General features: G+C 42.5%; 2 protein-coding genes across 4 annotated transcripts in view; one reads left to right on the forward strand and one right to left on the reverse strand.

Moving 5' to 3' along the window:
• LOC143300768 (RAB11-binding protein RELCH homolog) overlaps positions 1–23378 on the forward strand; it is a 186568-nt gene that overhangs the window by 44589 nt on the left and 118601 nt on the right. The gene's annotated exons all lie outside the window — the stretch shown is intronic.
• Positions 1–23378, reverse strand: part of LOC143300512 (uncharacterized) — a 133991-nt gene that overhangs the window by 12507 nt on the left and 98106 nt on the right. The window contains exon 1 of one of the 2 annotated variants that reach the window (XM_076614244.1): positions 10236–10925. The exons of the other annotated variant lie outside the window; for it this stretch is intronic. The gene's annotated coding sequence lies outside the window, so the exon portion shown is untranslated. Of the gene's footprint in view, positions 1–10235; positions 10926–23378 lie in introns of those variants that run through there. 2 annotated transcript variants of the gene reach the window in all.

Raw genomic sequence — 23378 nt, forward strand, 5'->3', positions numbered from 1 at the left:
GGTTGTGTAATAATGCGAACTTCTTGTAGAAACGAAAGACCCCCAGAAACAAAACAGGAATTTTTCTTTGGAAAAAAAATAATATGCCTTGGAAATCATGGTATATTTCAAAAAAATAAATCAAGTATATGTGAGTGTTATACGTTACATCTAAGTTATACATGACATCATTCAAAACTTTGATGGTATAGTAAACCATCTGTATTCCATTTCTGTCAGTTGAGTGGCACTTTGAAAACATCAGAGAATAAAACCCACCAACACGCACATGATTAGTTTATTACAATCCGAAACTAGACGTGCTAGAAACAGACGAACATTCCCCATAGCGTTAAGGAAAAGAAACAGAACAACCATCGGAGCATTTTGCCTTTAAGAAAAAAATCAAGAAAAAAATCAGCAGTTTCTAACAGAATCAAATTCCATTCATTGTTATCTTGAAGAAATGGATTGAACTACCCAGTAGAAACTTAAAATTTTTCGAGAACAGTGAATATTAACAATTGTTTTGTCGAGTGAAAGTTTGGCGAGTGTCCTATTCTTGCTTTTTTCAGTGGTTATACATCCCAAAAGAAAAATACACCTCAAGATCCAGACTGTCGTGTGGTGTACATCTGTTTGCTTATATCTAAATTCAACACAAACGTACAGTTTCTTAACAAAAGGTTAAACATATAAAAGTTGAATATATTGTGATTATTTCATCCGTAAATCCCGGGGTTAGGCTGCATAAGCGATCTGTCTTGGCAGCTGTAAGTTTGCCTCGAGTTAAACACTTTAGTCTACGCTGATTCCACAGACGTAGGAAAATTCTTAACCCTAAGCAAACTTGCTACAGCTAAGATCGTTTGTGTAACCCAGCATGTGTTTTCACATATATGTTTGTTTTAAATCAGAAACGTCTCGTCACTCATCCCACTATGCAGCTGTTCTACCAAGTCAGTATACTCTGTTGTGTCATCCACAGACAGTAAATTTTAACATCTTCCTGCCATACAAGTTGTATAGCTTCATGCTTCAGATGAAGGAGGGGTGGGGGTTAAAAATATGTTCTTTGTTTTTATTTATTTATTTTTTAGGGAAAGATACAGTTGCCAGGGGGGGAGAAACGATGAAATTAATCACCAACACCATCTCTCCTGATAAAAAGAAAAATCCGATCCTCCCTTTTCAATAATTGCTATGATAATCATACTCCCTCTGACGTAAGTACATACTTTGAATTATCTAAACGCAGTTAGTAGCGGAAATCCATGCCCAGTTTTACTGTGATGTTTAAATCAAAAAGTTGTATTTGATTTATGAAACTGGGTTCCTGTTCACCAGGCTGTGCTGTGCTTTGTCGAAAACAGATCTGCCGAAGTGTTTCGAGCAATGCAAAAACTAAGGAACACAGACCAAGGGGAGATAATGAATATGTGCTTCACGCCTGCTGAAAGATAGCATTTCGTTTAAGCATAAACACAAACAAACCGTGAGCACATGTGAAAGTTGGTTTTGACAATGGCCGCTACATCCCATTTTTGCTGCAGCGGTACTTTGTTGCCACGGTTGAGTGGTATAACTGCATTTACCTGCTACAGTTGTTGTCGCTGCGGTTGAGTGGTATAACTGCATTTACCTACTACAGTTGTTGTCGCAACGGTTGAGTGGTATAACTGCATTTACCTGCTACAGTTGTTGTCGCTGCGGTTGAGTGGTATAACTGCATTTACCTGCTACAGTTGTTGTCGCAACGGTTGAGTGGTATAACTGCATTTACCTGCTACAGTTGTTGTCGCTGCGGTTGAGTGGTATAACTGCATTTACCTACTACAGTTGTTGTCGCAACGGTTGAGTGGTATAACTGCATTTACCTGCTACAGTTGTTGTTGCCACGGTTGAGTGGTATAACTGCATTTACCTGCTACAGTTGTTGTCGCAACGGTTGAGTGGTATAACTGCATTTACCTGCTACAGTTGTTGTCGCAACGGTTGAGTGGTATAACTGCATTTACCTGCTACAGTTGTTGTCGCAACGGTTGAGTGGTATAACTGCATTTACCTGCTACAGTTGTTGTTGCCACGGTTGAGTGGTATAACTGCATTTACCTGCTACAGCTGTTGTCGCTACGATACAGTTGTTGTCGCTACGGTTGAGTGGTCTAACTGCATTTATATGCTATTGTTGCTATGATTGAGTGGTATAACTGCATTTATATGCTACAGGCTGTTGTCGCTACGATTGAGTGGTATAACTGCATTTATATGCTACAGCTGTTGTTGCTACGGTTGAGTGGTATAACTGCATTTATATACTAAAGCTGTTGTTGCTACGGTTGAGTGGTATAACTGCATATACATGCCACAGCTGTTGTCGTTAAGGTTGAGTGGTATAACTGCGTTTACATGCTACAGATGTTGTAGCTACTATTGAGTGGTATAACTGCATTTACGTGCAGCTACGGTTGAGTGGTATAGCTTTATTGATCTGCTATCATTAGCTATTGCTACTGCGAGTTGTTTCAACAGCTTGTAGATTCGTTCAGCACGGAGTTCTGTCCAGGTGTTTTGCACTTTTTCTGACCCATGACATTATGTATAAAATCATAAAAAAAAGAAATATGCCATGGCTGATCACCAGGCTGCTTGGGTTTTTGAATATCCTGAGAGAGGCTAGTCCCCGGGAACATTTGTGTTTTCAGTTTAAGTGTGACAGTTTCGGATGTCCCGAGGGGTTGAAAATACAAATGAGGGTTATTATGTCAACATTCAAATTCCTTATTCTCTGTCTGTCTGCCTGTATGTCACCCTCCCTTTGTCTGTCTCTGTCTCTCTCTTTCCCTTCCTCCCTCCTTTCTCTGTTTCTTTGCCTTTCTCACTAATATTAACAATACAAACGATAAAAGAGGTATGTTCTTGTGTCAATTCGCAAAGCGTGTGCTGTAGTGTTGTTTACTTTTCCGTAACAAAAGAAGCTAACAGAAAAAAATAAGGAAAAAGGGCACGGTATTGTGGTAACGTCGTAAAATTGCAGTGTGGAGAGGAGGAGGGGGCTGAGTGGTTTGGAGGAAGGGTGGGGTGTGGGGGTAGGGGTGGGAGAATATTACGAGAACACTTTTCAGTATTGACATTTAAATAGCCATGTACCATTTCAGAAAGGTGAAAAAAAGGGAAACGGATTGCATCCATAACAACTTAAGTGAAAACATTATAACAAAGAAACAATACAGAAAAGGGCAGCTTAAGAAAGTTTATATGATTAGATAACTTTCCTATTATTTTATTTCATACAGATCGTTAACCTTTCCAAGCGGGAAAGAGAGGAAGAGCCTCACACACACACACACACACACACGCGCGCGCGCGCACGCACGCACGCACGCAAACACGCACGTACGTACGCACGCACGCACACACCACGTACAACGCACAAGACACACACATTTAAACACACGCGAGCACGCGGACGCATGCACAATGCTCCACACACACACACACACACACACACACACACACACACTCTCTCTCTCTCTCTCTCTGCCTCTGTCTCTCTGTCACTCGCACCCACACACGCAAGCACCCCCCCACCCCCCGACACACACACAGTGTGATATTATACAGGTGGTGGCATACAAAAGGCTGCTAAAAGAAGTAAATGAATGGGATTCGGGAAGACCAGGTCGTGGGACTAACGAGCTGTGGCCACGGAGACGTATCATACGTACAGGCCAGTGGTGAACTGATGCAGTAATTCGGGCAGTTGCAACAGCGGTTCCTTAATTAAAAGCACCGGGCGAGGCTATTGATTAAACACGTGCCTTCTGGATCTCAGTGTTTGATACCTGAACAGATACGTGTATTTTTTGTGACCTGAACAGATATAACTATTTTTTGTGACCGGAGGATACACCTTTAAAAAAAGATTTTTTCTGGTGTCAGTATTTGTTTTTACCGTTTTTTGTTATGTTTGTTTTAAACCGATACTTTTTGTTGTTGTTGTAATAATGACCAATGATATTGACTACAGTAATGCCGTATTCTTCCTACACAAAGGCTATAGACTGCTTTAGAGGATATTGAAAAAGAAAGTAAACCCTGTCACTACGCTGGAAGACCGAACAGACGTTTACGCTACGTGCACCATCCTCATGAATGAACATTTTTCAATTTATTTATTTATTAAGACGTCTTGCTACAACGCAAACATACTCGCAAGATTAAGATTTTAACTATTTGCTTACGGTCACGCACATAGTGGTGTATGTATGTGGGAGGGGGGGGGGGGGGGGGGGCGGCACGCGTAGACGTTTGCCGTGCACACTTACACATATGAGAAATCGTTAAGAGAATGTTTATCTTCTGTGTCCAGATACATTGTTCGGAAAGAATGGGTTTTTTTTCCCATTACGTTTTCAAACACTAACAGCAAATAACACGAAGAATGTTACTTTTCGTACTTGTTGGCAAGATACACCCCTCTCAAAGGAGAATTAATTTGTATGTAACAGGACATTAACACTCACTCCTAACGTTATTTTGCAAAGGAATAAAATACATTCCATGTAGTCTATTCTTGTCCCACTACATTGCCTCTATCAGGCGCCCAAACAGTTTATGTCTACACTGGTCTCGGCAAACATAGCGATACTTCTGGTGGACGCTAATTCTCCTTGTTTTTTCTTCTGAACAGCAGCCAAGAACGACTGTTGAAAGATAAGGGCGAGGTTTTATCCGAGGTCTGACCCAGCCTTATCTGAGAACGTCTGGATTGACGTTCCGAACACGTTGTATCTACAGTATGGCCCTCTGTACATCGGATGCTTGTGATAGTGCCACTGCCAGCGTTTCCTGAGCCACCGAGACTAGTGATGAAAGATAAATGGCAAGGTTGCGTCCTGCCCGACCTTGTGTTGATACCAGGGACAATAGGCGACAGACAGACAGGCAGTTGAGGGAGGATTGTCGCAAAGAGTGTACATAGACAGGAAGGAGGAACCACAGAGACTAATGTACAAACGTACCGACAAACCGGTTTGGCGAGGAGGGAGGGTAGGGACAGAGGGTGGGGGTGGTCACCAAAACCTAATTATGAAAGATGACTGATGGTGGTATTCGGTTCTCGACGTTGTCCAAATGTTAGGAGTCCAGTTATTTAGAAAGAAGATTATTGATAGTGGTGTTCGTTTCCTGACGTGATGTTAGGACCTATGTCGTTAGTCGGAGAGAAAGCCAGGGTTGGATACTGGGTGGGGAACAAGCTCACATCACTCTGTAAACCAAAACTGTGGATTCGTTTCCCCCTCTATCACAGGGAGACCTGGACAGTGTCTAGCTCAGTGCAGTTTCCCTGTTCACATCTGACACGAATCCTGGTCTGTTTATAGTGGAGCTCTCGTGAAGAGGAGTGGCTCGCTCAGTTCTTTGAGACTGTTCACTCTCAGTTTTTTTCCCTCCGTTCTTGAACGACAGGATTCAATGCTGTGTGTTATCAAAAGTGAGCGCAAATGGTGAATATCTTTGTGAGGCATTTGTTCTGGAATATCATCCATTTGGTATTGCTGGGATGTGTGAATGATCTATCTATCCCTATAAAGAGAGAGAGAGAGAGAGAGAGAGAGAGAGAGTCGAATGTTCGTGTGTTGGTTGAGGGTAGAAAGATAAGCTTCAAGTTTGTTGGGTTTTGTTTTTTTCATCGTTTTATCACAAAAAAGAATAAAGAAGAAAAAAAGAAAAAAAAGCGTGGGAAAAGAGAGATTCCCAGCTTCCGTTTTAATGTATGTCTGCGTTAAAACGCAAAGAATTACGTGATTGTAAGCCTTGGATCCTTTCATCGTTTCATCCTCTTTTGCGTGGAGTCAGTCCTAGAATGCCAGAATGTCAGCGTGGCGATTTAATAATTTATGGATTTAGCCAGTACACTTTTTTTTTTACCAACTAAATCCTTGACGCCGTCGTTTTGGGCTCTCCTAAGGCAGTACATGGTTTAAAGAAAATCTTTATGTATTCTGTCTCTCTCTTTCTATGTATGTATGTATGTATGTATATTTTGAGAGAGAGAGAGAGAGAGAGAGAGAGAGAGAGAGAGAGAGAGAGAGTCATTTTATTGATCATGATACGTCTACCTCGGGACTTGACGAGCCGTGTTACAGGCAGGAATTCTGAGGTGTTTTTCGAGTGGAGAGGTGGGCTGCTTGGATTCGAGTGTCCCCAGCGATGGGCACTTGTGAAGTTGGAACTGTTTGGAATCCACAAGTGTTTCCCACGATGGGCACTCGAGAAGTTGGAACTGTTTGGAATCCACAAGTGTTTCCCACGATGGGCACTCGAGAAGTTGGAACTGTTTGGAATCCACGAGTGTTTCCCACTTATGGCAAAGGGGGCCCGGTAATGAACGTAACAGTGGGATCTGAAGGAGATTAGTAGCTCTTGCTGTTGACAGGCTGAGGAGATTCAGCGCCAGACTAATATATAACAAGCTGGCCGGCAGTGGACAATGCCCTTTGCGCGCAGGAAGGGAATATGTCGGTGGAGGAGGGGGGGAAAAAGAGGCGATGAAAGGAAGAGAAATTGTGTGGTAGTTTGTTTCGTTGTTGTTATTCTTCTCTTTCTGTCTTTTTTGTGTGTGTGGTGGTGGTTGTGGGGGTGTGTATGGGGGTGAGCGTGGGCGTGTAGTTGGAAAGGGATTATCATTAGAAGCACTGTTTGTTTTGTTAGTTTGTTCTTGTTAAACATTGAGACAACTCGATCTAGAGCGAAGGTCATTTAGCCCCTCACTTCACATACTTCACCCATCCCTGTCTGTCTCATTGCCCCCACCCCCTTTCTTTCTTTTCTTTTTTTCCCTCTCTCTCTCATTTATCCACACTCCTTCACTCTCCACTCTCTCTTTCTGTCCCTCTCTCTCGTCCCGTTTCCTCCTCAATCTCCCTCCTTTCATCTCCCTTTCCCACTCACACACACTGTCTCTCTCTCTCTCTGTTTCCCTCTCATCTCTTTCTTTCTCTTTCAAAGTAACATGCATGCATGTACATAATTTACTTCGTTCATCGTTTTTTGACTAAATTTGAAAATTATCGAAGTAATGTAATGCTTTTGTGTTGTGTGTTTGCTTTTCACTTTTCCAAAGGGCAGGACGAAAACAAGGGAATTTTTGCTTATGCCCCCCCCCCCCCCCCCCCCGCCTCCCCCACTCAATATTAAAAAAAGAAAAGAAAAAAAAGTTCGTTCATTCGTTTAATCCCTCGGTCAAAGTAAAGTACGCACTGACCATTGCAAGAGGTGTCTTCATCATCTGTTGGCAGAGCAGACGGTGTTCAGGGACCTCTTCACATAGCTTTCCTTTTTGACCGTTAGACTTTTGGGGGTTGAGTTAAAAGAAACCCCGTTTCCAAAGGGGAACCAGATGGCGTGTAAGTGGTGTAAGAGGGAGGGAGAAAGGGAGGGAGAGAGAGAGAGAGAGATAACCGAAGGAATTTGAAAATGGTTCTAGGTAGGTCGATGAGGAGAGAGAGAGAGAGAGAGAGAGAGAGAGAGAATCAAAAGAATTCGATTGTAGGTTGATGAGTAAGGAGAGAGAGAGAGAGAGAGAGAGAGTCAAAGTAATTTGAAAGTAATTGTAGGTAGGTCGATGAAAAGAGAGACAGAGAGTAGTGTGTATGTGAGAGAGTAGCGTGCATGTTTCACACACACACACACGCGTATATATACATACGTGTGTGTGTGTGTGTGTGTGTGTGTGTGCGTTCGCGTGTGCGTGCTTGCGTGTGTTCCCGTGCTTCAAAAAGGTGATTGCCCTGTTATGTTGTGTGCAATGTACCACATATCAGCTCCCGTCTGATCCAGTCATGAACGTTGTGAGGCAAGTCAGGTAGTCAGATACGGCTTGTCAGCCTGTCTGTCTCCTCCTTTTGAAGTGGGGCATTCTATCGTCACGGTCACACCGTGCGTAACATCTCCCATCTTAACCACTATGGTTGATGGATGGCTTACTCTCAGTACCGACACACACATTCTCTCTATCCCCCAATCTCCCTCCCCCCCCCCGCCCCCTCTCTCATTTCCGACTGTCTATTTTTTGCCTGGTGCTTTTATTTGTTGGCCGCTCTTGAACAAAGTTTCAAAAAGTGTATCTCGCAGCCTTTGGGAATCATAATTGCCATAATGTCATTTGGACGCCTCGACTCGCGTAGTTGAAGGTTGTGGGGTCGATTCCCATGTCTCTTTATAGGAAAGGTTTATTGGATGAGACCATAATGGTATGATAGATGCTAACTGTCAGTGCAGCATGCATGAACGCACGTGATCGAATCCACCCCTAGAAGAAATCTTTGCAAAATTCGTTGGAAAACAACACTACTTTGAAATGCAGATACACATTTAGAGAGGATATTCACTCATACACATGCAGATTGGGGGTGGGGGATGGGGTGGGGAGTGTGAAAAAAAAGGATAAAAGAAAAAAAAGGAAAAAGCCGGCATTGTGCTGAAGCGAGGCACTCCTCTACATGAGAATACTGTCATAACGATAAGGTCACACAACGTAATACAATACTGCACAGTATAAAACACGATGTAACACAACAAACACTGCTATCACGCGGTGATGTCCCTCTTCATTTCAAAATGTTCAGTCATCCTTACGCTCCCCCCCACCCCCTCCTCCCCCATTTCCCCTGGTCCACTCCCCCCATTCGCTTTCTAGTCGTAGACTCTAGACGTGCACATACACTGTGACCATTTAATAAACGAGCCAGCCGGTGTTAAATAAAAGTAACGCCATTCTTTGTCCATCGATGCGCTGCCAACCAATATAGTGTGTTTGCCCAAAATCTAGAGAGGACTTAACAGTCGTATTTAAACTTCTTCAGTCCCAACCACCAACCGTCCAACCTCTACACACATATTTCTCGAGTGCAGGTAACGAGTCTCGTTGTGGGTAATCGGATAAAACTGGCGTTTTTCATTTATTCATTCATTTACTTATCCATTTATCTGTTGACTTACTTGATTTACCCACTCAATTATTTAGTTACATTTTACTGTGTTCCTAATTTGTATATAAATATATATTGATTTTTTTATATATATCGCAAACAACGATTTTTAACTGCCTTTTTCAGTCTGTCGTAACAGACTCTCACATCTGTGATAACAAACATAAAAAATAATCCTTTTCAAACAATCTACAAAATTTAGGGACTCCATTCCTTTAGCTGTATATTATGCGGGATCTATATCTATTTCTTCTGTGTGTGTGTGTGTGTGTGTGTGTGTGTGTGTGTGTTGGGGGGGTGGGGGTGCGTCATAGTTGTGGTTAATGTCTGGCGTATTATCATAAAGTGCGTTGAGCTGGTTGAATCTGAATATGTTATAATTATTATGACTGTTGTTGTTGTGGTGATGTTGGAGGTGGGGTTTGTTGGTATTGATTTTGCAACGGTTAGGAGGCAGACGTGATATCAAAGGAAAGGAACCATATCGATGTACACGTGTTTTAACTATTGCATAATTAGATATATAATTAAGTAATCAAGTCTTCTTTTAGATTATTCTTTCTCTCCTCTCTCTATCCTTTGCATCCAGAAGGGGCAACTGTCCAGATGTTTGTTTTCAGAACGGTGAATCCGGAGACACGGGTTTAAAACCTCACACCAAGAAGGACAGTGGGTCTGCTTCACTTCTGAAGACCAACTGCTTAGGTAGAAAGGCTAAGGTAGCATAAACATACCTGTGTCTGTAGCGAAGAGAGGTTCCTGAAGGAAGGAAGGAAGGGAGGCAGTCAGGGGGAATTGGAGTTGGTGAAAGGTTGGAGAAACAGTTTCATTTATGCAGTGCACAAACACACACGCGCGCGTGCTTGCACACACACACACACACACACACACACACACACACACACACACACACGCACGCACGCACAACACACACACACACACACACACACACACACACACACACACACACACACATATACTCATTCACTCACAGACACACACACATAAGGAGATAGAGAAATCGCGTCTACCGTATGTTCGTGCTGCTCGTTTCATTCTCTCTCTCCCCCCTCCTCCCCCCGTCTCCTCCCCCTTTGTTTGTTTGTTTTCTTTCATTCTGTCATTTGTTTTCCCGTATCTTCGCAGCATAAGGTGAGACTTTTTTCTTTTCTTTCTTTTTCCTCTTTCTGTGCATCCTTCCTTTCCCCCCTCCCCCATCCTTCTCATCATTTTTTGTCGTCGGTAACGTGAAGCACTTACCTTCGACTCTCACAGCTGATGGAATCCCAAGTATCTTCTGTTTTTGCTTGGATTTTTAATTTTTCAGCATTTGCTACGGATTCAAAACTGCCATTTTCTGATCAAAATATTTCACAATGAAATTCATTCGCAGCGAAGTGAAGACTACGAATACAACACATCACAAATGCTACTGCGATAGTACATGCATATTTTCCCCCTATCTCCTTCATATGTTGTTGTCCTTTCCTTAGACTGAAAATTTTAATCGGAGTATATCGCTCTAAAATATATTCACATCACCAGCGAAAGGAGGACAAGGAATAAAGATGCGCTGTGATGGCTTCTCCAGTTACGCACCAGGGGAAATTCATATCGTCACAGTAGAGTTCACATCACAGTGAAGCTGGCACAATAGAATGCACACAATAATAGCCTGCACTATCCTCATCCTTTCACTTTCAACACCTTCCACTTTTCAACAATACAAAGCAATGTACGCTTCCTGTTGAGTACGCATCCTGTTGTCATTCTGAACGTAGCCGCCAATGACAAGGCACTTGTGTGTTTGTGTGTTCGTGCCTTTGTATGTGTGTGTGAGAGAGAGAGAGAGAGAGAGGGATAGTGCCTGTGTGTGTTTGTGCGTGTGTGGTTCTGGAAGGCTGCAAGGGTATCCAGCAGCCAGCGTCAACAGCCACGCTGAGATCTCTCTCCTCCCTGCGTGTGTGGTGTGGATGGAGAAACTAGTTTGCCTGCAGCAGTATAGTTTCTCAAAAGGTAACCGTTTGTCTGCTCCAAGCGGATCCCCCCCTCCGCGCGCGCGCACACACACACGCACACACACACACCCACGCACACACACGCACGCGCGCACACGCACATTTCCGCGTTTGTCGAGAGATCAAGACCGTAGTGTTTGTGTGTGTCACTGACCTGTAATCTTGTAAATATACAAGTGTGTGTGTGTGTGTGTGTGTGTGTGTGTGTGTGTGTGTGTGTGTGTGTGTGTGTGCGTGCGTGCGTGCGTGCGTGTGTGCATGCGTGTGCGTTTGTAAGCGTGCATGTGAGCGCGCGCGCATGTGTGTGTATATCTATGTGCACGTACAGTGCACCTAAATATATGTTTGCCTGTGTTTGTATCATTTGTGTTTATGTGAATGCCTGTGTGTGTGTGTGCGTGTGTGTGTGTGTGCATATGCAAACATGCATGTATGTATGTACGTTTTGCATATGTGTTTGTTGTGCGTATATGTGTGCGAGTGTTATGTGTGTATGTACTTATTCATGCACGTGTAATCAATCATACATGTATGTGCAAGCACGGACATCGATGCACGGATGGACACACCAACAAAGCCTCATGAAACGCTGGAAGTGGGCATTTTCCCTTCACTCAAAAAACTGACGTGATTATAACCGTTCTTCCTCATGTTGTAATGCAGAAAGAAAAACAAATCTGCCAGATAAATGTGTAATCTCACAGCAACGGACAACATGAAAGCCATGGCGCAGCAAACCTCCGGGAAGTGAGCATTAATGGCAACATAGTGTTTCATGAAAAGCCTGGCGGTCTGCGTTTTACTGCCTCGGGCTTTCCTGCAAATTGGAAGCTGTAATGTAAGGTATATTGTGCTATCGGCATCTGGTCGTCTTCCTAATGCGAGCCATGGATCTGTTAGTTTGCGAATTTTATTTTCTGCATGTGTGTGCCGAGCTACTGCCTGGACGCATGTTTATTTGTGTCTTGTGAATTGTTTCATGATTATTATTTGCATCATTGGTGAAATGTACTTTGGAGATTTAGAAGCGCAGTCTCTATGTTGTGTTAATTTCTGTTTGCCCCTGCTTGTCTGTTTTTCTGTTTCTTCCCATCACACACAGGTGCGTACTGACGCACGAACACACACACACACACACACACACACACACACACACACACACACACACACACACACACACACACACACACACTCTCTCTCTCTCTCTCTCTCTCTCTCTCTCTCTCTCTCACACACACACACGTCAAGCGCGCATGCACGAGTGCACGCATCCAACCGTCCTTCACTGATCACACACTCAAATCCCACCTCACATATACACATAATTATACTGGGACACTTACGCACACAAACTCAAGCACGCAAGTTTCTGTCAGATCAGGAAAAGACAGAAATCTTTGTTGAAATGTTTGTAAAAAATAGCAAATACGAAGGCTTATCACCTGCGTGCAAAAGACACACAGACAGAGAAGAAAATAGTGCTTTATACAGTGATCCCATTCCGCAAAATGACTTGTGGTTTAATTCTCCTATTACATATGAGGAGTTACAAACCGCTATAGCTTCCCTTAGCAATAAAAAAAGTTCAGTTGGCATCGATGCACTATCTAATGAGATGCTAAAACATATAAAAAAATGTATCGTTTTCCTACACAAAATATATCAGAAATGTTGGATATCTGGAACTGTACCACAGATATGGAAAACATCAGTAGTTGTACCGGTTTTAAAGCAGGAAAGCGCAAACATAATAAAAATAGCTATAGGCCTATTGCTTTGACCTCGCATGTAAGTAAATTGATGGAAAAGACAGTCCTGTTGAGAATAATAACTTAGTGTGAAAAATACAATATCATTCCAGTGAACCAGGCTGGCTTTAGAACAGGATGACCAACGGTCGAACACCTAGTAAAGATTACAACTCAAATAAAACGTCAGTTTGCCCGTAGAATATCTGGCAATCTCTATGGGTATATAAAAATCTTTTTATCTAATAGAATTATTCAAGCAAGGGTGCGAACACATTATTCTTTGCCACATAAACTTGACATGGGAATTCCACAGGGCTCAGTTATAGCCCCTGTTCTCTTTCATATTCTTATTCAGTATCTCCCAAAGGCATTGTCAAATCGTGTAGTTTTAGTACAGTATGCTGATGATATATGTATGTGGATGGGTGTCAATCTAAAAAAGTCAGCCTCACAAAGAGCACAGAATTACATGCGTTGTTTGTATCAATCTGATCTTGATAACCTTGGTAACTATATGTCTGAAAATGGTCTAGCTTTGTCGGCTGAAAAGAAAACATGCATGATGTTGTTTAATTCAGGTGGTAACCCATCCAGCATACCCATTTTTAAATTACTTGGTGACGTCATTGATTATAAACAGGTGGTGAAGTTTTTAGGTGTTTATCGTACTTCAGAGCTGACATGGAACATCCACTTTGATTACATCTAAACAAAGGCAAGGAAAAGTACCAGTTTTATGAAAAATATAAGTCGCTTACCCAGGGGAATTGATACAAAAACATTGATTCATCTTTCCATGGCCCTTGTAAGATCTAAGATAGCCTATGCACAAGAAATATTTTTCAGTGCACCTAAATATCTATTACAAAAGATTCAAAGTGTAGACTGTAAGGCTATCAAAATTGCCCTCGGAGTGCCCTCTCATGCATCCAACCAGGAAACATACAAAATAGCCGGAATTCTTCCTTTAAATGAACATCGTGAGTTAGCAACAGCAAAATTCGCTGTGAGATACACTTAAATGACAAAAAAAATCATTGCTGATGAACTGACAGTAAGATCTGACATTGATTTTCCTAAAAGAGCTAAAGCCATTTCATCACAAGAAACAGTAGCATCTTACGTTTCAAATTTGTTAAAAGAATCTGATATTAACATGAAAGAGTTAGCTGCAAAACCACATCATACTCCTGTTCCTTTTTGCGAAATGTTGAAAGCAGATTTTGATATCAGTTATTCTGAAACAAAAAAGGAAGAAGACATCAACATCACGACAAGTACTGCCAGAATTCATATAGCAGAAAAATATCAGAATCATCTCCATATATTTACAGATGGATCTCTTCTTAATCAATTTTATTGGAAAACATCTTTCCATATTCACGGCCGAGCTAACTGCTATTATACAAACACTGAACTACTAAGTGAGCCATGAAATAGTTTTTTTTTTCGAAAATAGCATTCTCTGTTTTTTCCAAATCAGTAATTTATGCTCTAGAATTATTTAGCCTTGAAACAAGACCTGACAGTTATTGAGGCAAATCATTTGGTACACTGTTTGGGGATTAAAGGGACTGAGGTGAGTTTTTGTTGGGTGCCTTCTCATATGGGCATTCTTGGCAATAGAACTGCTGATAAAGCAGCTGAAAGAGGAGCACAAGATTAAGAAAAAATCGACAAAAATACATGTCCGTCTTTCTGTAAAAGAGGCATACACTTTGTTAGAAAAATCAGCGTTGGTTCGATTTCATAACCGATAGAAGGAAAAGTTTTTAAAACATAAAGTGACATTATTCCCCGAAAATATTATTAAAGAAAAGATACCGAATCCATCAGCTTGCAGTACAAGATTAATAACCTCTACTTTCTTCCGTATAAAACTTGATGCGCTGAAGACAAAGTGTAGTGAAAATGTTACATGCATCTGTGGTAAGTTCAGCTAGCACTATTGTTTGTTTCACTGTCGTTGCCCAAGTATTTCAAAGAGAATAACAATCATGCAGATGATTTTTGGAAAGTTATTTCTGACGAAATTTTTATGGTCGAACTTTCACAGGCATTATTTCATAGCCCTATTTCAACATTCCTTTAATGAACTTCAGAATTGTTTTAATGGTTTCTGATTATTATTATCATTATTGAATTGTTACTGTTAAATGTAATTGCATGTTACTTATGCATTTTTTGGTAGTTTTCAACCTTTTCTGTCTAATATCACTGATAGTGAAAAGACGCTAAACTAAAGAACGAACGAACTCACGCACGCTCTCATAAGCGCACACACAACTTTTTTTCTCTCTCTCTTTATCTCTCTCTCTGACACAGACACAGACACAGAGAGACAGACAGACAGACAGACAGACACACACACACACACACACACAACACACACACACACACACACACACACACTCACTCACTCACTCACTCACTCTCTCTCTCTCTCTCTCTCTGACAATTTGTGGGTTCCCTCTCACTCTCTCTTGAGTGGGTGCATTTGTGTGTGTGTGTGTGTGTGTGTGTGTGTGTGTGTTTCATGATTTTTCTTTTCTTTTCTTCTCTTCTTCTTCCTTTTGTGGAATGGCTTTGAATGGTGAAATAATGGTATATTTTGATTGTGTTTTGATTTTGTGCTCATTTTCGCTTTTTTAGCTTTATTCCCTCTTTAGGGCGAGGGCTGGATGTAAAAAAGCATGTTACTTGCTTATCTATTACCCTCGTTAATAAAGATTTTGTCTTGTCTTGTCTTGTCTTGTCTTGTCTGTGTCCCTGTCCCACTTTGTCAGCCTTTCTTTCTCCACCCCTCCTCCTATCCCATCTTTCTTTTACCTATTTAGATACGACGCGCATAGAACAGGCGCGCATGCGCTAATTAAGCTCATGTATTGGTCTGTTGCGCGCAGTAAAGCCGAGATGATGATATGTTTGGCAAGCTGACCAGTGCGCAGTTAGTTTAAAGTAGGCTACAGAACGGAATTAAAACAGACCCCCCACATAGTCTGAGATGGGAGAGAATGGGAGCAAACAGACCTGTAGGCAGGCAATCGGGCGTTTATGAGCTAGAAAAAAAAATATATAGGTGAGGAAAAATCCCTACTTGTTAACACAGTCTTCTTGCTCTTGCTCTTCTCGTTGTTTTCCATCCTGCTACTATTCTTCTTGTTTTTATTCTTCCTCTTGTTCTTTTTCGTCTTCTTCTACAGGTTTTATATTGCTGATGTTTCTTCTTGTTTGTTCTTTTTAGCCCTGAATCAGCCCTGAGATGGCACATTGGGTCTCTAGGCTGGAAACAACATGAAATGAAGTTCCTTTCCTCCTCCTTCTCCTCCTCCTCTTCTTTTTCTTCTACTCCTCCTCCTCCTCCTCCCCCCCTCCCCCTCCTCCTCATTCTCCTCCCCCTCTTGCTTTTTCTCTACTTCGTCGTCCCCCTTTCCGAATCATTTTAAAATTTTTTTTATTTATTATTATTATGTTTCTTTTCTTTCTGATGCTGCTTCTTTTTCTTCTCCTTTTCCTTCTGTTTCTCCTCCTTATTCTTCTGCTCCTTCAGTCCTCTCCTTTCCGCTTTCCTCCCCTCTCCTCTTTCTCCTGCTCCTACTCCTCCTTGCATTTACTGCCCCTGTTCCCATGACTGCTGGTGGTGGTGGTGTTCTAAAAAAAAAAAAAAAAAAAGGAATACTATAGTACCCATGCTGCAGATACTGTTCTTGCTGCTGCTGTTCTTGCTGCCGAGTGTTTTTATTGTTGCTGCTGCTGCTGCTACCTACTACTACTACTATTGTTGGCACTCACACTACTATCGCTGCTGCTGTTGCTGCTGGTGCTGGTGCTGCAGTTCTTGTTGCTACAACGATTTCATATAGATCATTGCCCCCACCAATACAAGTGGCCGAGAATTACCATCACCGCCGCCAACGTTCTTGCCTTCCAAGACCACTTGGCATTTCCGAATATCGTCGACTGACTAGTCTCATAAACGTGTCATAGAAGCCTGTTTTGTCGATTGAGCAACACTGACAAAACTTCACCGCCATAAAAAGAGACCGTGGCTGGTGATTGAACGGCATCCCTGCCGGCACGTGCCGCTCGGTGCCAGATCGACAGAGCACACAGATGGCTGGTTTGGGTGGCTTGGAAAGAAACGGTGTTTGTTTGAAGCGATGAGCTCTTTTCTTCTGTCTTTTTGTTTGTTTGTCTCATACCTAAACTGTTTCCGTTTGTCTCTCTTTGAGGAAAAACTTGTAATTTAGCCATACAAATGTTGCACTACTCACTCCCGAGTGTGTGTATGTGTGCCTGCGAGTGTGTTTACAAATTTCGAAAAAAAAAGATAGGGGGGAAGAAATGGTGAAAGGCTCTCGAAAAAGGAAGAAAAGGGATTTGTCAGCAAATCCATCGTAATCCTTGCTAGCTTCGTTGTTTCCTGTTTTTATTTTTGTTGAATACATAAATAAGATATTTTTGTTTTGGTTGTGCTTTTCCGTTTTTTCCTTCCTTCTTCCTCCCCCCCCCTCCCCCCCTGCTATTTCTTTCTTCATCTTCGTCCCCATCCTTCTCTTTCCATTAAAAGCATTAGCTTGCTTTTCTTTTTTTGTTTTTTTGTTTTTGCTTTTTTTTTAAGAACAAGGTTCTGTTTTCACATAGCTGTTTTCTTTCTCCCATTCATGGTGATATCTGAACACTAAAACAAAGACAAACTCGTACGCGAGCGTACAAACACACGCGCGCGCAAGCAGGAACGCACTCACTCGCACACACTGACGCACAGGGCCGCTTCTTCCTTCAGGAACGGGGTTTTATTTATTTCATTTTTAGTATGTCGGCACAAATCGAAGCCATGATTGTCATATTTGAATAGAAAACAAGCACTCCGGTGTGGGTTCACACACACACACACAGCACAACACGTAACATACACACACGCGCAATTTCCACAACGTGTCCCCCCTGGACGGTGTGAGTAGTGTTCACAAGGTGAGTGCATGTCAATCCCCAACCCGTCTCACCCCCCACGCACCCCCCTGTCAGCCCCCCGTAGTTCCGTCACGTTCCATTGATGTCTTTCAGAAATGCGTAGTCTGTCAACAGTTTTCTCTTCTTCTTCAGACTCCAGTACTCCAGTCACTCACTTCGTCAAGTTAACCTTTGTCATCGTCGAGCCTTATATAATGAACAGTGCGGATCCATGAAGTGCACGTTCAGTTCGGACCCATTGTGCGTAGAGCAGTGGTCTACGAACTGTTACTGTACTGAAGTCATAGTGTTTTAAAAGGGGTAAAGGCCTTTTACAGCCATCGCATCAGTGAATTCACTGTGATCGAATCAAAAAACAAACAAAGCAAAACAAACAAGCATTCAACCAACCAACCAAACAATAACGACCACAGTGACAACACGAAGAACAGCAATAACAGCAAGGCAAGGAATGACGAACAGCATGTCGTCATATCGTTCTGCGCGTGTTTCTTGTTCTATTGCTGCTGAGATGAGCAGAACAGAGCTGTTGGGTGAAACGAATAGGATGTACAGCGAACTACTTGCTGGGGAAGATGTAGGGGCTGTGGGAGGTGGGGGGAGCGTGAGGAAGGATGGGGATTCTCTTTCTTTCTTTCTTTCTTTCTGCTTGCCCGTCTGCCTCTGTCTCTGATTAATGGTGTGTGTGAACGTGCGTGTGTGTGAACTACAGTTTATTGCTGGGGAAAAAAAATCAGCTTCTCTCTCTGTGTCTGTCTATCTGTGTCTGTCTGTCTGCCGGTTGGTCTGTCTCTTTCTCCCTCTGTCTCTTTCTCTGGCTTCGTCTCTCTCTGTCTCCCTCTGTCCCTGTCTCTCCATCTCTTTCTCTCTGTGTCTCTGTCTTACCCCTCTCTCTCTTTCACCTCTCTCTCCCCCCTCTGCCTCAGGGAGTTAAAGCTGCCATGTATTTCGAAAGTGCCGGGTGATGTTGGAAGCCCGTTTCTTTCATCTTCGCCTACCTTTTTTTCTTTTTTTATTTAAAAAAAAAGTTTTTGTTTTATTTAGCTTGAAAAGGCCAATAGAGTTTCCGCCTATCACCCTCCCTACTCTTTTTCTGTACACACACACACACGCACACACACACACACACACACACGCACGCACGCACACACACACACACACACTCTCTCTCTCTTTCACTCACACACTCTCACACACACTCACACATGCGCGCGCCGCACACACACACACACACACACACACACAGAGAAAAAGGAAAGAAAAAAACAACAAACAAAACTCTCCCTATGCCGCCTTTACCCCCTACGGCCATCACTGGTGATGGCAGGGATTGTGATGCTTGTGTAGATGGTGTGTGTGTGTGTGTGTGTGTGTGAGGTGGGATGTGGGAGAGCTGGGTGAAGGATGTTGAGGTGTTAGTGGCCAGAGTTAAAGTTGTTCGAATGCAAAATGAAAAGTGGTCTGTGTTAGCAATCCATCTTTATTTTCCTTTCCACCCCATTCTCTTTAATTCGTTCTTTTGTCCTTTTCTTTTCTTCTTTTCGCCCTTTCTTTCTTCATTTCCTATTTCATTCTTCATTGTTTCATTCTTTTTGCTCTCATTTCTTTCATTCTTGTCTTCCTTCTGTACCCCGTTCTTCTCCAAGCACACCCCTCCCTCCTTCCATTGAAATACATCGTTCTTTAACGATTTAAGACTGAAGCTACACACATGAGCTTGCATACTCGAACACACTTTGATTATCACAGCAAACCTGATTGTGTGTGTGTGTGTGTGTGTGTGTGTGTGTGTGTGTGTGTGTGTGTGTGTGTGTGTGTGTGAACTTCCATATGTATTTGAGCATCTTTTTTTGTTTTAACCAGTGATGATAATGGTAATGATAACCTTAATGATATTTCTTGATCAGGTTTAATAGTCAGCTTGTGAAAGAACTCTTCTCCAGCTTCTCACTCATAAATGAGAAAATGTTTGAACATAAACGAGAACACTAAACAGACATGAAAAAAAAAAAAAACAGTTAGAAAGTTGCTTCTCTTGTTTTGGAACTCTTTCTTCTGGCTTTCTGGCAATAATGGTAAACAATGTAGTTTTTTAGCGCTGAATCTTTTCTTCTCCCAACAAAGCGCTTTGGAACACTGCTGGTCAGGAATCTGCCCAGCAGATGTGGTGTAGCGTTTATAGATGTATTCGAACGCAGAGGCGCCTCCTTGAGAAACTGAAACTGAAAGAAAAACACACACACAAAAAAAAACACACCAAAAAGCAAACAAAGGGACGAAAGACAGTACATAAATACATGTAGAAATAAGGAGAACCTATGAATGGAGAGAGAGAAAGAAATTTTGTGGGGGGTGGGGGATGGGGGGGCAGGGGGGGGGTCTGTTTTGGAAAGAGGTGGGTTTATCAAGGCCAGGCTTGAAAGAGCGAAGTGCAGGGATTTGACGTCACGAAAGAGGGAGGTCATTCCTAGTGCAAGGTCCAGAGACAGAGAAAAGCCAGCGGCCGATAGTGAAGCGTTTGAAAGTCGGGAACACAATATCATTGAAAGTCTGAAGCTGATGGCAGAAGACAGTCGCATAGATGGGATTGAGGTACTTCTACAGCCTTCGTGGCGTTTCTGATTGTTGCTGTGCGTGCGTGCGTGCTTGCGTGTGTGTGTATATATATATATATGTGTGTGTGTGTGTGTGTGTGTGTGTGTGTGTGTGTGTGAGAGAGAGAGAGAGAGAGAGAGAGAGAGAGAAGGAAGGAAGGAAGGAATGGTTTAGTGAAGATATTTGAACATTGGCCGACTTACCAATCTGCCGTTGTTTCAAGATGTTCAATAAATGGAGGGTGAGTAACACGCGATAGGATAAATTTTACATTTTACAATGCTGCACCTGAGTGCTTTGAGTGAAATAGTTGCTAAAGCAAAACAGAAAACAACAATAACAACAAAATATTGATAATATTGATAAAATTTAAAACACACACACACACACACACACACACACACACACACACACACACACACACACACACACACACACACACACACACACGCACGCACGCACACACACACAGAGGAAAGTGTAGCGACAGGGGATATGGATATAGACAGACGGGCACTATGGGGTGGGAAGTGGGGGTGGGGAAGTGCCGTTAGGGTTGGGGTGGGGGCAGAAAGAGAGAGACAGATGCAGATAATGACTATGCTGGACTGCATCCTTCCTTTACCTTGTCCCCAAAATCAAATTGTGACCTTGTTCCCTGAATCAAATTTGGCGAGCTCATCTCCATATTGCGGTCCTGCGGTTGTGGGGAGTAGTGGAACTGAATGACAGTGCTGGAACAAGTGCATGCTGAGTCTCCTTACTTCATCTGTCTTCCTCTGGCGACCATAAAGGTTCTTGAATGATAGTCCGGGGGACCTTGGCCAGACGTTTATCATACTTGGGAGAAACGGTAACATTTCAGTCTTCTGACCTTCTTTGACCTTCTGACCTCTTGGTCTGGATTTCTTCCTTGTTGTTTTTCTTCAATATTATCATCGTAATTATCGTTCGTTGCTGCTGTCAGTTGTTGAGGCGGATGTTCTTTTTGTATGCGTATTGGATCTGGAGACGGCGTGGTGGTTTCTTGTACGGACAAGGTTTTTTTGTTTTTTTTTTTCTTCATTTGATTGCGCTTCACAGAAAGTGTCAAGCTAAAGTTTGGGGACCGAGTGTAAGAATGTGAACGAGAGAGGAAAAGCTTCTTCTCTTTCGTGTGCTCGTTGAGATTTGTTACAAAAAGAGTTGGCATCACTTGTGTAATAACGAGATGGACACAGCGTCCATTTTGATAATAATGATTATAATGGTATGATGATGGTGATGGTGATGATGATGATGATGATAATAAAAGTAACAAGAATGCAGATCGACGCTGACACCTCCCAGACATGGAGCTCGTGGCGTTTACAATGACAGGTATATTCACACACACACACACACACACACACACACACACACACACACACACACACACACACTTGTATATATACACACATACATATAGTTTATATATATATGTATGTATATAATTATATGTATAAGATTATATACGCACATATATCTGTACATATGTATATAAGTACCGAGTTATGGGCATGCACGGAAGAATAAAGAAAAATGTGTCTGTACAAAATCAGTATTGAAGTACAAAAAAATTAAGAAGTGCTACTAAAAAGAATAGCTTTATGTCCAAGCATACGACATAATTATACACCAACAAGCGTGGACACACAAACACGCAAACAAAAGCACAAATGTTTATCTATTTTTCTATCTATTTTGATTTTCATTTATGTTAAAGAAAATTATGTTTCGTACAGTTCATTCATAATTGAGTCATCTATTATATCTGTTATGTTTATTAAAATATCTGGTCGAAAGAATGTCTGATCGTCTCTGCACAAATTAAAGCGCAAGAGGTATATTCTGATGGGCTTTTACATTTTGCAGCATCCCGAATACCACCAGCACTCGCCGCACACTTTTTTTATATTTTTATTTAAGAAGAACAAACATACAAACAAACAAAAAACATCTTCCCACATTTGTGCTGACTGAACCATCGCTAGGTTTGAGAAAATCTAGTTGAGACGTGAGTTTGCACGATGTTACCCGCTGATTTGTCGCCTCCGCTGATTTGTCTCCGGCGACAGTTTGGCGGAGCTCAGTTAACAGCCCACGATCCTCTTACTTACGCGCGATTTATTCCGCCATCATTAGTGCCGTACCGACTTTCTCATTGTAGTGGATGCCTGAGTTGTTTGGCGTGGTCTACTGTTGGGATCACGGGAATAGAGTGTAACGTTGATTAGCAAAGACATTTTGAAGGCAGTTTAAGTAACACTTAAAAAGTGAAGCCATCGAGGAATGGAGTAAACAATCTTTTAACGAGCGTGTTGAAAGTTACCGTACACCCCACCCTTAAAGAAATGGAACGGCTGTACAGCACTCTGCACCATACAGAAATAACTTGTTGCACAAATTGACAGGGTGTGGATAGAAGGACACACACACACACACACACACACACACACAGAGGTAGGGTGTAGGGGTGGTGAGTGGACGGGGTGTGGGGGTGGGAGTGGAAGAAGGTTTGCCAGTCCCCGATTCTTCCAAGCCTCCGGAATTTACCCGAGCCCTCGTCCGAATCCACAGCCAGAAAGGGTGGTGGGTATACCCAACAGGGATCGATGCCCACTGCGACCAGACACGTATCACACGCACACGTCCCGCCCATTCGTCCTCCAGGGGGGCACGAAGGAACAAACAACGGTGTGGCGGCTTAGCAATTACGGCCGACGCCTCTCTCCTGGGCAGGGTCTGCCCCCACGAGGGGTGGCGTTACATCAGACACAATGAGCGGAGACAGTATTCACACTTGTCCGGTCCAGCGACAGCCTCGGCAAACTAACTGCGTTATGGTCCTGGTATCGTGTCCAGTTTGTGCCACTGGATTGATTTTGTTTTGTTTTGTTTTGTTTTTTGGGTTTGTTGTTTCCACGTTCCCGCGGTAACAGATATCCACGTGTGTGGGTGTGTATGTTTGTGGGGGAGTGTGTGTGTGTTGGCTTTTATTTCTGGTGCTGGTGGTGCTGACAAAGCTTTGCTTTGCTGTTGCGGCC

The sequence above is a fragment of the Babylonia areolata genome, chromosome 26, assembly GCF_041734735.1.
Source record: "Babylonia areolata isolate BAREFJ2019XMU chromosome 26, ASM4173473v1, whole genome shotgun sequence".
NCBI classification, from domain to species: Eukaryota; Metazoa; Mollusca; class Gastropoda; order Neogastropoda; family Buccinidae; genus Babylonia; species Babylonia areolata.